This window comes from Choloepus didactylus, chromosome 10, assembly GCF_015220235.1.
Source record: "Choloepus didactylus isolate mChoDid1 chromosome 10, mChoDid1.pri, whole genome shotgun sequence".
In the NCBI taxonomy this organism is placed as follows: Eukaryota; Metazoa; Chordata; class Mammalia; order Pilosa; family Megalonychidae; genus Choloepus; species Choloepus didactylus.
In genome coordinates, this window is record NC_051316.1 from 96,217,873 (window position 1) to 96,231,086 (window position 13,214).

Consider the following 13,214-nt stretch of genomic DNA (forward strand, 5'->3'; position numbering starts at 1 on the left):
GATATAAGATCATATCATCTGCAAACAATGACAGTTTTACTTCTTCTTTTCCAATTTGGATGCCTTTTATTTCTTTGTCTTGCCGGATTGCCCTGGCTAGCACTTCCAGCACAATGTTGAATAACAGTGGTGACAGCGGGCATCTTTGTCTTGTTCCTGATCTGAGGGGGAAGGCTTTCAGTCTCTCACCATTGAGTACTATGCTGGCTGTGGGTTTTTCATATATGCTCTTTATCATATTGAGGAAGTTTCCTTCAATTCCTACCTTTTGAAGTGTTTTTATCAAAAACGAATGTTGGATTTTGTCAGATGCTTTTTCAGCATCTATTGAGATGATCATTTGATTTTTCCCTCTCGAATTTTTAATGTGTTGTAATACATTGATTGTTTTTCTTATGTTGAACCATCCTTGCATGCCTGGAATGAACCCCACTTGGTCATGGTGTATGATTTTTTTAATGTGTCTTTGTATTCGATTTGGAAGTATTTTGTTGAGGATTTTTGCATCTATATTCATTAGGGAGATTGGCCGGTAATTTTCCTTTTTGGTAGCATCTTTGCCTGGTTTTGGTATTAGATTGATGTTAGCTTCATAAAATGAGTTAGGTAGTGTTCCATTTTCTTCAATGTTTTGAAAGAGTTTGAGTAAGATTGGTGTCAGTTCTTTCTGGAAAGTTTGGTAGAATTCCCCTGTGAAGCCATCTGGCCCTGGGCATTTATTTGTGGGCAGATTTTTGATGACTGATGGGATCTCTTTGCTTGTAATGGGTTGATTGAGGTCTTCTATTTCTTCTCTGGTCAGTTTAGGTTGTTCATATGTTTCTAGGAAATTGTCCATTTCCTCTACATTATCCAGTTTCTTGCCATACAGTTGTTCATAGTATCCTCTTATAATTTTTTTAATTTCTTCAGGATCTGCAGTTATGTCACCTTTTTCATTCATTATTTTGTTTATATGGGTCTTCTCTCTTTTTGATTTTGTCAGTCTAGCTAGGGGCTTGTCAATCTTGTTGATCTTCTCAAAGAACCAACTTCTGGTGATATTAATCCTCTCTATTCTTTTTTTGTTCTCTATGTCATTTATTTCTGCTTCAATCCTTGTTATTTCTTTTCTTCTACTTGGTTTAGGGTTGGTTTGCTGTTCATTTTCTAGCTTCTTCAGTTGATCCATTAGTTCTTTGATTTTGGCTCATTCTTCCTTTTTAATATATGTGTTTAGTGCTATAAATTTCCCCTCAGCACTGCTTTTGCTGCATCCCATAGGTTTTGGTATGTTGTGTTCTCATTTTCATTTGTCTCTACATATTTAGCAATTTCTCTTGCTATTTCTTCTTTAACCCACTGATTGTTTAGGAGTGTGTTGTTTAACCTCCAGGTATTTGTGAATTTTCTAAGTCTCTGATGGTTATTGACTTCTAATTGTATTCCATTGTGGTCAGAGAATGTGCTTTGAATAATTTCAATCTTTTTAAATTTATTGAGGCTTGTTTTATGTCCCAGCATATGATCTATTCTGGAGAAAGTTCCGTGAGCACTAGAAAAGTATGTGTATCCTGGTGATTTGGGATGTAATGTCCTGTATATGTCTGTTAAATCTAATTCATTTATCAGATTGTTTAGGTATTCAGTTTCCCTATTGGTCTTCTGTCTGGTTGATCTGTCTATAGGAGAGAGTGATGTGTTGAAATCTCCCACAATTATTGTGGCAACATCAATTGCTTCCTTTAGTTTTGCCAGTGTTTCTCTCATGTTTTTTGTGGCACCTTGGCTGGGTGCATAGACATTTATGATTGTTATTTCTTCTTGCTGAATTGCCCCTTTTATTAGTATGTAGTGGCCTTCTTTGTCTCTCAAAACATCCCTGCATTTAAAGTGTATTTTATCTGAGATTAATATTGCTACACCTCCTTTCTTTTGGCTGTAGCTTGCATGAAATATTTTTTTTATCTTCATTTTCTTGAGATATATTCACATACCACACAGTCATACAAAACAAATTGTACTTTCGATTGTTCACAGTACCATTACATAGTTGTACATTCATCACCTAAATCAATCCCTGACACCTTCATTAGCACACACACAAAAATAACAAGAATAATAATTAGAGTGAAAAAGAGCAATTGAAGTAAAAAAGAACACTGGGTACCATTGTCTGTTTGTTTCCTTCCCCTATTTTTCCACTCATCCATCCATAAAGTAGACAAAGTGGAGTGTGGTCCTTATGGCTTTCCCAATCCCATTGTCACCCCTCATAAGCTACATATTTATACAACTGTCTTTGAGATTCATGGGTTCTGGGTTGTAGTTTGATAGTTTCAGGTATCCAACACCAGATACCCCAATTCTTTAGAACCTAAAAAGGGTTGTCTATATTGTGCATAAGAGTGCCCACCCGAGTGACCTCTCGGCTCCTTTTGGAATCTCTCTGCCACTGAAGCTTATTTCATTTCCTTTCACATCCCCCTTTTGGTCAAGAAGAGGTTCTCCGTTCCACGATGCCAGGTCTACATTCCTCCCCGGGAGTCATATTCCACGTTGCCAGGGAGATTCACTCCCCTGGGTATCTGATCCAACGTAGAGGGGAGGGCAGTGATTTCACGTTTCAAGTTGGCTTAGCCAGAGAGAGAGGGCCACATCTGAGCAACAAAGAGGCATTCGGGAGGAGGCTCTTAGGCACAACCATAGGGAGGCCTAGCCTCTCCTTTGCAGCAACCGTCTTCTGAAGGGTAAAACCTATGGTAGAGGGCTCAACCCATCAAACCACCAGTCCCCTATGTCTGTGGTCATGTTAGCAACCATTGAGGTGGGGTGGGCAAATACCCCTGCATTCTCCACAGGCTCCTCAAGGGGACACTACATATTTTTTTCCTTGTTTTCCTTTTTTTTTTTAACTTTCCTTTCTTTTTTAAATCATCTGTATGAAAAAAAGTTAAAAAGAAACAAACATACAATAAAGAACATTTCAAAGAGACCATAACAAGGGAGTAAGAAAAAGACAACTAACCTAAGATAACTGCTTAACTTCCAACCTGTTCCTACTTTACCCCAAGAAGTTACCTAATATAGCAACATTTTTGTGAACTTGTTCCTACTATATCCATCAGAAATTAACAGACCATAGTCATTCCTGGGCATCCCCAGAATGTTAAATAGCTTATCTGTTCTTCTTGGATTATTGTTCCCCCTTCCTTAATTGCTCTCTATTGCTAGTTCCCCTACATTCTACATTATAAACCATTTGTTTTACATTTTTCAAAGTTCACATTAGTGGTAGCATATAATATTTCTCTTTTTGTGCCTGGCTTATTTCACTCAGCATTATGTCTTCAGGGTTCATCCATGTTGTCATATGTTTCACGATATCGTTCCTTCTTACTGCCGTGTAGTATTCCATCGTGTGTACATACCACATTTTATTTATCCACTCATCTGTTGAAGGACATTTGGGTTGTTTCCATCTCTTGGCAATTGTGAATAATGCTGCTATGAACATTGGCATGCAGATATCTGTTCGTGTCACTGCTTTCCGACCTTCCGGGTATATACCGAGAAGTGCAATCGCTGGATCGAATGGTAATATTGCTACACCTGCTTTCCTTTGGCTGTAGCTTGCATGAAATATTTTTTTCCATCCTTTCACTTTCAATTTCTTTGTGTCCCTGTGTCTAAGATGAATCTCTTGTATGCAACATATTGATGGTTCATTTTTTTTGATCCATTCTGCGAATCTATATCTTTTAATTGGGGAGTTTAATCCATTTACATTCAGCATTATAACCGTGAAGGCATTTCTTCAATCAGCCATCTTATCCTTTGGTTTATGTTTGTCATATATATTTTTCCCCTCTCTCTATTAATATCCTTTATTGTACCCATACCGAATCTCTTTAGTATTGAACCTTTCTCCAAGTCTCTCTGTCCTTTCTTTGTTTCTGTGTCTGTAGGGCTCCCTTTAGTATCTCCAGCAGGGCAGGTCTCTTGTTAGCAAATTCTCTCAGCATTTGTTTGTCTGTGAAAAATTTAAGCTCTCCCTCAAATTTGAAGGAGAGCTTTGCTGGATAAAGTTTTCTTGGTTGGAAATTTTTCTCACTCAGAATTTTAAATATATCGTGCCACTGCCTTCTTGCCTCCATGGTGGCTGCTGAGTAGTCACTACTTAGTCTTATTTGTTTCCTTTGTATGTGGTGAATTGCTTTTCTCTTGCTGCTTTCAGAACTTGCTCCTTCTCTTCCGTGTTTGACAGTGTGATCAGAATATGTCTCGTAGTGGGTTTATTTGGATTTATTCTATTTGGAGTTCGCTGAGCATTTATGATTTATGTATTTATGTTGTTTAGAAGATTTGGGAAGTTTTCCCCAACAATTTCTTTGAATACTCTTCCTAGACCTTTACCCTTTTCTTCCCCTTCTGGAACACCAATGACTCTGACATTTGGACGTTTTATTTTATCTATCATATCTCTGAGGTCCGTTTCGATTTTTTCAATTTTTTTCCCCATTCTTTCTTTTATGCTTTCATTTTCCATTCTGTCATCTTCCAGGTCACTGATTCGTTGTTCAGCTTCCTCTAGTCTTGAACTATGAGTGTCCAGAATCTTTTTAATTTGGTCAACAGTTTCTTTAATTTCCATAAGATCGTCTATTTTTTTATTTAGTCTTGCAATGTCTTCTTTATGCTCTTCTAGGGTCTTCTTGATTTCCTTTGTATCCCGTACTATGGTCTCATTGTTCATCTTTAGTTCTTTGAGTAGCTGCTCTAGGTGCTGTGTCTCTTCTGATCTTTTGATTTGGGTGCTTGGGCTTGGGTTATCCATATCGTCTGTTTTTTTTTCATATGCTTTATAATTTTCTGTTGTTTTTGTCCTCTTGGCATTTGGTGAACTTGATAGGGTTCTTTTAGGATTTGTAGACCAATTGAAGTCCTTATGTCTAATTTATCAGGTCTACAGCTTCATGGAGTACACTTTCTCTAACTAACCAGCAGGTGGTGTCCACGAGCCACCTGTTCTCCACAAGCCAGTTCTCCCCTGCTTTGCCTGTGTGATGAGTGGGGGAGTGAGTCTTGTGGGGTCCAATTGATGTACCAAGCTTGCGTGTGTAGTTGGTGTTGCCCGCCCTGTATATGGGGCATGTTTCTGGGCAGTCAGGAAGGTGGGGTGGCTCTAACAATCAAATCTCCCTGGTGATCCTGGAGTTTTAAAGCTGCTGCAATAGTCTAATCCTTCAGTTCAGTCCTGCCACAGTTTGTCTCTGCCACTGACCCACAAGTCCTTGGTATTGGCGTATGCCTCCTGAGACTTGCAAGTGGGTCCCTCTTCCAGGCCGTGCACCCCCGGTCCTCTGTTGAGGGATGACTGTGCTATGTCACAGTTGAGTGCCGTCCCCCCAGGGCGGTTCTGGGCTGCTGGGCTGTGTAGGGAGGCTCCCAGTCTGCTGAAATGATGGCTGAATGGGGCTTTGTTAATTCACACTGCTCCACCTTCCCAACTCTGGGACAATCAGCTGAGGTTGCAGGGAAGGCTGGTGTCCATGCTCAGTTTTGTGGTGTGTGCTTCTTATTTGAAGCACTTCCATCACACTGGGTTGTCTGGGGCAGCTCTGGGCTATGGGGCTGGGGATGGGCAGGAGTGTTTCCTGTCCACCAGGATGATGGCTGTGAGCGGACACCCCCCTTTTCTTGGGAAGTTGTGGTGTTTAGTGAATTTTCTCAGCCACTGGATTATTGCCTTTTGTCTCAGAGCTCTCTTAGTTCTGCTTTTGTGTTGACCTGCCCAAATTGCAAGTCTTTGAAGCTTTCTGTATTGGGCTTCTTAGAGTAATTGTTTTAGAAAAAGAAAAAAAGGATTAAAAAAAAAAAAAAAAAAGAGCCCTCCTCACAGATCTAATGGGTTATTGAAATGCTAAGAGACAAAGCAATTAGGGCCATTAAGGAAAGGTCCACAGGGCAGAGAGATCAGCTTTTCTTCGGGATTTGCATATGAGCCTCAGGGCCTGAGCTCTGTCCTTCCCCTCTCTATGTTCACCAGAACTCCAAAAATCCTCTGCTTTTATTTTGGAGTTTTTCGTGTTGTTTTTTTTCTATGCCTGTCTCCTCTCTGCTGGGCTGGCTGCTCTCAGATTCTCTGGTTTCTGGTCTCAGTCTTTCTGTGGTTGGAGTTTGGATCAGTAGAATGAGTTTCCGATAAGGGCTGCTACTGAAGTTCTCCCTTCTCCTTCCTGGAGCTGACAGCCCCTCCTCCCAGGGGACTGAGCCTGGCAGGGAGGGGTGTGGGTCCCCTGGCCATAAAAACTTACAGATTTCGCTGATCACAGCAGTTCCACGTTTTCATGAGTGTTGTATGAAGTATGCCCAAAGTCCGATTGCTCTGTGGTGTCCAGTCCACGCAGTTGCTGGCTTTCTACCTACTTTCCTGGAGGAGTAACTAAAACATACAGTTCAACAGTCCGCCATCTTGCCGCGCCTCTCGCAATGCACTCTTAAACAACCAATGAGTCAAAGAAGAAATCATTAGGGAAATTAGAAAATATCTTGAAGCAAGTGAAAACAACGTAACAAAACTTAAGAGATGCAGCAAAGTCAAGCTGAGAGAGAAATTTATAGCTCTGAATGCTTACATTAAAAAAGAAGAAAGATCTCAGATCAGAGACCTAACCTCACAACTGGAGGATCTAAAAAAGGAGAGTAAACTAAACCCATAGTGAGCAGAAGGAAGGAAATAACAAAGATTAGAGTGGAGATAAGTGAAGTAGAGGATTTTTAAAAAAAGAGAGCAAGAGAATGAATGGCTCCAAAAACTGATTCTTTGAAAAGTTCAGTAAAGTCAACAAACATTTATCTTTAGTCTAAATAAAGATACCATAAGAAATTAAAATTACAGAGCAATACCCTGTATGAATATAGACGTAAAAATCCTGAACAATGTACTAGCAAACCAAATCCAAGAGAGCTTTAAAAGATTTATGCATCATGATCAAGTGGGATTTGTTTCAGTATGCAAGAGTAGTGCTACATAAAAAATCAAATAATATAATATGCCGCATTAGTCAAATGAAGGGAAAAATCCCGCATGATCATCTCAATTGATAAAGAAAAGATATTTGACAAAGTCCAGCACCCCTTCATGATATCACTCAACATAAATGGTATTTATGAAAAACCCACAGCTTTTCGTATGTGAGAAACCCACAAGACAAGGATCCCCATTGTCACCACTGTTATTCAACATTGTGCTGGAATTTCTGACCAGGTATTTAGTCAAGAAAAAGCAATAAAAATCATACAAATTAGAAAGGGAGTAGTAAAATTCTATTTGGAGATGACATGATTCTGTATATAGAAAACCTGGAAAATCTACAACAAATCTGTTAAAGCTAATAAATGAATTTAGCAAATGGCAGGGTACAAGATCAATACTCCAAAATCAGTAGTGTTTCTATATACTTGTGTTCTGGTTTGGTGATGCTGCCGTTATGCAAAATACCATAAATGGATTGACTTTTATAAAGGAGGTTTATTTGGCTACAAAGTTACAGTATGAAGACCATGAAAATGTCCAAGGTAAGGCATCAACAATAGGATACTTTCACTGGAGAAAGGCCATTGGCATCCGGAAAACCTCTGTTAGCTAAGAAGGCATGTGGCTGGTGTCTGCTTGCTCCCGGGTTGTGTTTCAAAATGGGGTTCTCCAAAATGTCTCTGTGTCAGCTTCTTGGGGCAAACTCTGTGTTAATATACTCCTAAGCATCAGCAAAACTCTGCTTTTAGCAGCCATCTTCAAAATGTCTCTGTGAGTTGCAGCAGCAAGCTCCTTCTGTCTGAGCTCTTATATAGGGCTCTAGTACACTAATCAGGGCCAACGCTGAATGGGTGGGGCCATGCCTCCATGGAAATTATCTAATCAGAGTTATCACCTACAGTTGGGTGGGTCACATCTCCATGGAAACAATCTAATCCAAAGGTTCCAACTTAATCAACACTAATATATCTGCCCCCAGAAGATTGCATCAAAGAACATGGCTTTTTCTGAGGGCATAATAATCCAAACCAGCACAAGTAGTAATGAACTATCTGAGGAGGAAACCATCTTAAAAATTTCATGTAAAATAGCAACTAAAAGAATCAAATACTAGTAATAAATTTAACCAGGGATATAAAGGACTTATACATGCAAAACTATTAAACATTGCTAAAAGATATTAAAGATTTAAATAAATTGAAGGACATTCTATGTTCATGGATTTGAAGACTAAATATTGATAAGATCTCATGTCTACCCAGAGCAATTTATCGATTCAGTGCAATCACAATCAAAATTCTTTGCAGAAGTGGAAAAGCTAGTCATCAAACTTATATGGAAGGGTAAGGGGCCCTGAATAGCCAAAACCATGTCGTAAAAGAAAAACAAGGACTTACACTTCCTTATTTTAAAACTTATTGCAAACTACAGTTATCAAAATAGACAAGTAGAGCAGTGGAATTTAATTGAGAGTTCAGAAGTTAATCTTCACAGCTGTGGCCAACCGAATTTTGAGAATGGTGACAAGTCCACTCAATGGAGAAAGAATAGTCTCAACAAATGTTTCTGGGAAAACTGGATATCCATATGGAAAAGCATGAAAGGGACCCCTACCAGTGTTTATCATAAAAGGACAAGTAATTTATGATCTCACTGATGTGAAATAATTAGAATAAGTAAACTCATAGAATCAGAAACTAGAATATATGTTACCATGCACCAGGGTTGGGGTAGGGAATGGAGAGTTAATGCTTAAGTGATGCAGAATTTCTGTTTGGGGTAATGGAAAAGTTTTGGTAATGGATGGTGGTGATGGTAGTACAACATTGTGACTGTAATTAACACCACTGAATTATATGTTTGAATGTGGTTTAAAGGAAAAATTTTAGGTCGTACATATGTTGATAGAATTAAAAAAAAACACGAAACTGTGGGACTGAACAACACAGTGAACCCTAATGTAAACTGTGGGCTATAGTTAATAGCATAATTATAATAATAATGTTTCATTGTAAGAAAAGAACTATACCAATGCAAAGTGTTAATAACTGGGAAAACTGAGGGTGTTCAATAGAGTATATGGAGACTCTATTTTCTGCATGATTTTTCTGTAAACCTAAATTTCTCTAATTAAAAAAAATGTAGTGGATATCTTCATTTTGGAAATTGGCTCTCATGGAGAATTCCTTTTCCCCTTGCACATTTGTGTTAAATTTGCATGTAAAATTATGCTTTCAAGTTCTTATTGACATTGTCCTCCACTTTGCCTCATTAAGTTGTGGATTTAGATAATCTTTTTTGCTCCAATAACTATAGAAAGCCTTTTGAATCAAGATACTACCTAGGTTTAGAAAAGGATTGAGTCAGCAGATCTGTTCAAGCCTGAGCTGTGATGTCATCCCTTTTCAGCATGAAATGAAATGGAAATAAGCAAACAGGAAAGGGGCCACAGTGCTAGTGACTTTGTATATATATGTGTGTGTGTGTGTGTGTGTGTGTTTGTGTAGTCTAAGTTAATCCTTAAAACGTTGCTTAGTGCAGACACTGAAACTGAGAGTGGCAAAAGAACTTGCCCAGGGTTACATGGCAAGCAAGCAACAGAGAGGAGTTGAAGTGTGATGTAAGCTTTATTTTATTGCCCTCATTTTAGAGAGGAAATTAAAGCTTTGAGAGGCTAAATAGCTTGCCTAAATCACACAGTAAGTGGTAGAATTGGTATTTAAACCCACATATCTCTGACCCCAGAATTCCAGCTCTTCATTATTACATTATACTCTCTTCCATAGGTGATTTTAAAATATATACTGAGTCTATACTTATTCTAGGCACTGTGCTAGATATTGGGTATGCAGAAGCAAAAAAGGTAGTTCATGCCATTAAGAAGCTTAGACAATAATGATGCAGTACAATAAAATGTAATATCAGGTGCTATCAGATGAGTAGACCCCATGTTTCTGGGTGAGAGTAGAGTCAAGGAAAGCTACCTTGATTAAGTGACATCTAAACTGAGACCTGAAGGAGGAGTCAGGAAAGGTTACGCAAAGAGTTTGCAAGGAGGATGTTCTAAGCAAAGGGAAAGCATGGACTTCTGATCATGATGGCCCTTTAAAGTCATGCTTTAAATTTTACATTCTGCTCTAAATATGTAGTAATAGTAAATGAAATATGTTATTGACATACCTGTACTTTAATAACAAGGTAAACATAGTCATGGACTAGAAATAGAACCAAGTATAGAAGAAACAAGCAGAATGTGCTGACAATCCATTCTTTCAATGTATTACTTTCTAAAGAGCATATACTGTGAATGAATTTGCCATAGTGGGAAATACTGGTTTTCTTAAGCTTCCGGTGAGCTAGGCAGGCCCTGGGGTGGTTAGAGCCCTAGCCAGTCATTTCTGGTTGGGAATAGTCTCATCCATCTACTCCAGTATGCCAAATAAGTGCTGTCATTTTCTAAGTGTTCCATATTGTCAAAAATTGTGGGAAATACTGTCTGAGGAAATGGGCACCAAAGGCCCTTCATGCCTGACTGGTGACCAGAGGATGTCTCTGCTGCAAACTAGGAGCTGAGTTGGGATTCTTATGAAAAGAAGCTGAACAACTCTTCCTGGGTCTCTGGCTTATTTAAAGTTTTGTTTTTGGGGGTGGCAGGAAGGAATAGAGAAAACAGTGAAACCAGAGCCTGACATTGGTGTGACTGGGGTTATGGTAGCCCCATTGTTAACAAAGGTCAGGAACCCTGAGCCTCGAGTATAAAATCTGGTTCTCAACTGGAGGCCTCTGCTCAGGTAGGGTTGAAGGTGGTGACAATATTTATAAAAGTAGTAGACATGGAGTGGTGAGTGCAAAGAGGGAGAGTGCAGGTGCACAGATGAGTGTGTAAACATTCCTATTCAAGAAGATTTAGCAAATTAAAATTCCAAAGCATACGAGGATAACCAGTGCTATCAAAGACAGCCAATAATCAGGCAATGAATTCACTCCCAATAAAATATGATATTAGACCAATCTGAAAATTAATTTCAGACAGGTAAGTTTAAGATCATCAAAGAGATGAAGGAAGGAATAACATCCATGACACACTTGTAGGAAATTAAGAAGCAAAATCATGCAGATAAGAAGCATAGGGTGGATTTAGAAAAGAACCAATTAAAAGCCTGGAAATATATAATGCAGTTATTATGGTTTTTAAAAATGAGAATATATGATAAACTCTAGACTGGGCACAGTTACAGAGAGAATGAGTTGGAAGTCAGTACTGAGGAATTCAGTCTAGTTGTAGCACAAAGAGATAAAGAGGAACGAAGAATGAAAGATAAGTAAGTTAAGAGACATGGATAAAAGATTGAAAGGCTCCCACATGTGAAGTAGCGAATGGAGAGAGCAGGAGAAAAGCCGTATTTGAAGAGATGCCAGAATTGAAGGCAAATATTAATGAGTCTTCATTTTAGAAACACATACATATAACATTGAAGAAAGATATTAAAAGGTGCTGGAGCAATTGGATATCCATAGGCAAAGGAATGAACTTCAACCTAAACCTCATACCTTATATAAAAAAAAAATTCAAGGCAGATCGTGACTCAAATGAAATGTAAAACTATAAATTTTGTAGGAGAAAACATAGGATAACATCTTTGAGACGTAGTGCTAGGTCCTAGATGTGACAGTAAAAGTGTAATCCATAAAAGGAAAAAAAAAAAGGATAAATTGGACTCCATCACGATTTAAAACTTTTCCTCTGTGAAAGACCCTGTTGAGAAGAAGAAAGGACAAGATACAGACTGGAAGAAAAGATTTGTAAACCACATATCTGGCAAAGGACTTATATCTAGAATCCATAAAAAAAACTCTCCAAACTCAACAGTTAAAAAACAATCCAGTCAGAAAACGTGCGAAGGTTTCAGAATACATATTACCAAAGATAAACGGATGGCAGATAGCAAATGAAAAGGTGTTTAACACCATTAGCCATTAGGAAAAATGCAATCCACACACTGTTAGATTGGCTAAAATGAAAATAGTATGACTCCAAGTGCTGACAAGGATGTGGAGGAAACTCTTCTCTCATGTATTGCGGGTGTTAATACAAATGGTACAGCCACTCTGGAAAATAGCTTGCAGATTCTTATGAAACTAACAGCACTTAGCACTCAACCCCAGCATTGTGCACTTGGACATTTATCCCAAAGAAATGAAAATTTATTTACATGTAAAAATCTGTACACATAAGTTCACGATAGCTTTCTTGTAATAGTTAAAATCTGAAAACAACCTAAATGGGTAAATGATTAAAGCACTGTGGTACATCTATGCAATGGAATACTACTCAACAATAAAAAAGGAAAAGGAAAAAAACAAACCAAAAACCGCTGATACATGGAGCAACTTGGATGGATTGGCTTAATGAATAAAGCCAGTTTCAGAAGATTACATAATGTATGATTCCATTTGTGTATCATCCTCAAAATGATGAAACTGTAGAGATGGAGAACAGTTTTGTGATTGTCAGGAGACAGTGATGGGTTTGGGGAGGGTGAGTACAACTATATAGGGGTAGTATGAGAGACCTTCTTTGTGATAATGGAACAGTTCTATATCCTGGTGGTGGTGATTACATGAATCTATACATGAGATCAAAATGCATAGAACTACACATACACAAGTGAGAATGTGTAAAAACTGATTAAAACTGAATAAGGTCTGTAATCTAGTTAGCAGTATTGTACCAGTGTCAGTTTCCTGCTGTTGGTATTGTACTGCAGTAATATAGATATCACCTTTTCAGGAAGCTGAGTGAAGGTTCAGGAGATTCTCTGTACCATTTTTGCAAGTTCTGTGAGTCCATAATCATTTCCAAAAAAAAGTTGAAAAATGGTGTGTGTCTGTATATAATTTATTTATTTATTTTGCAAAAACACTTCCATGTGCAAAACAGTAGTAATAAAAATTCAAACCTGGAAATATTGTGAACCTGCAGAACATCAAGGGTACAGAAGTTATTTGCAAAAATCACAAAAAAGATGAAATACATTCTTATGAAGGGACCGCAGTTGGAGCAACAGTAGATGCCAGGGGACATTGGAATTTCTTCAAAGTGCTGAGCAAAAATGACTAATTTTATGTCTATTATTCAAAGCATTTTTAGATAGTGACCATGAGATTTTGCTCCCCACATTCCTTCATTTCAAGT

General features: G+C 38.3%; 1 protein-coding gene across 7 annotated transcripts in view; it reads left to right on the forward strand.

Annotated features, from left to right (window-relative positions):
* MAPKAP1 (MAPK associated protein 1) overlaps window positions 1–13,214 on the forward strand; it is a 346,539-nt gene that overhangs the window by 147,109 nt on the left and 186,216 nt on the right. The window lies entirely within an intron of this gene.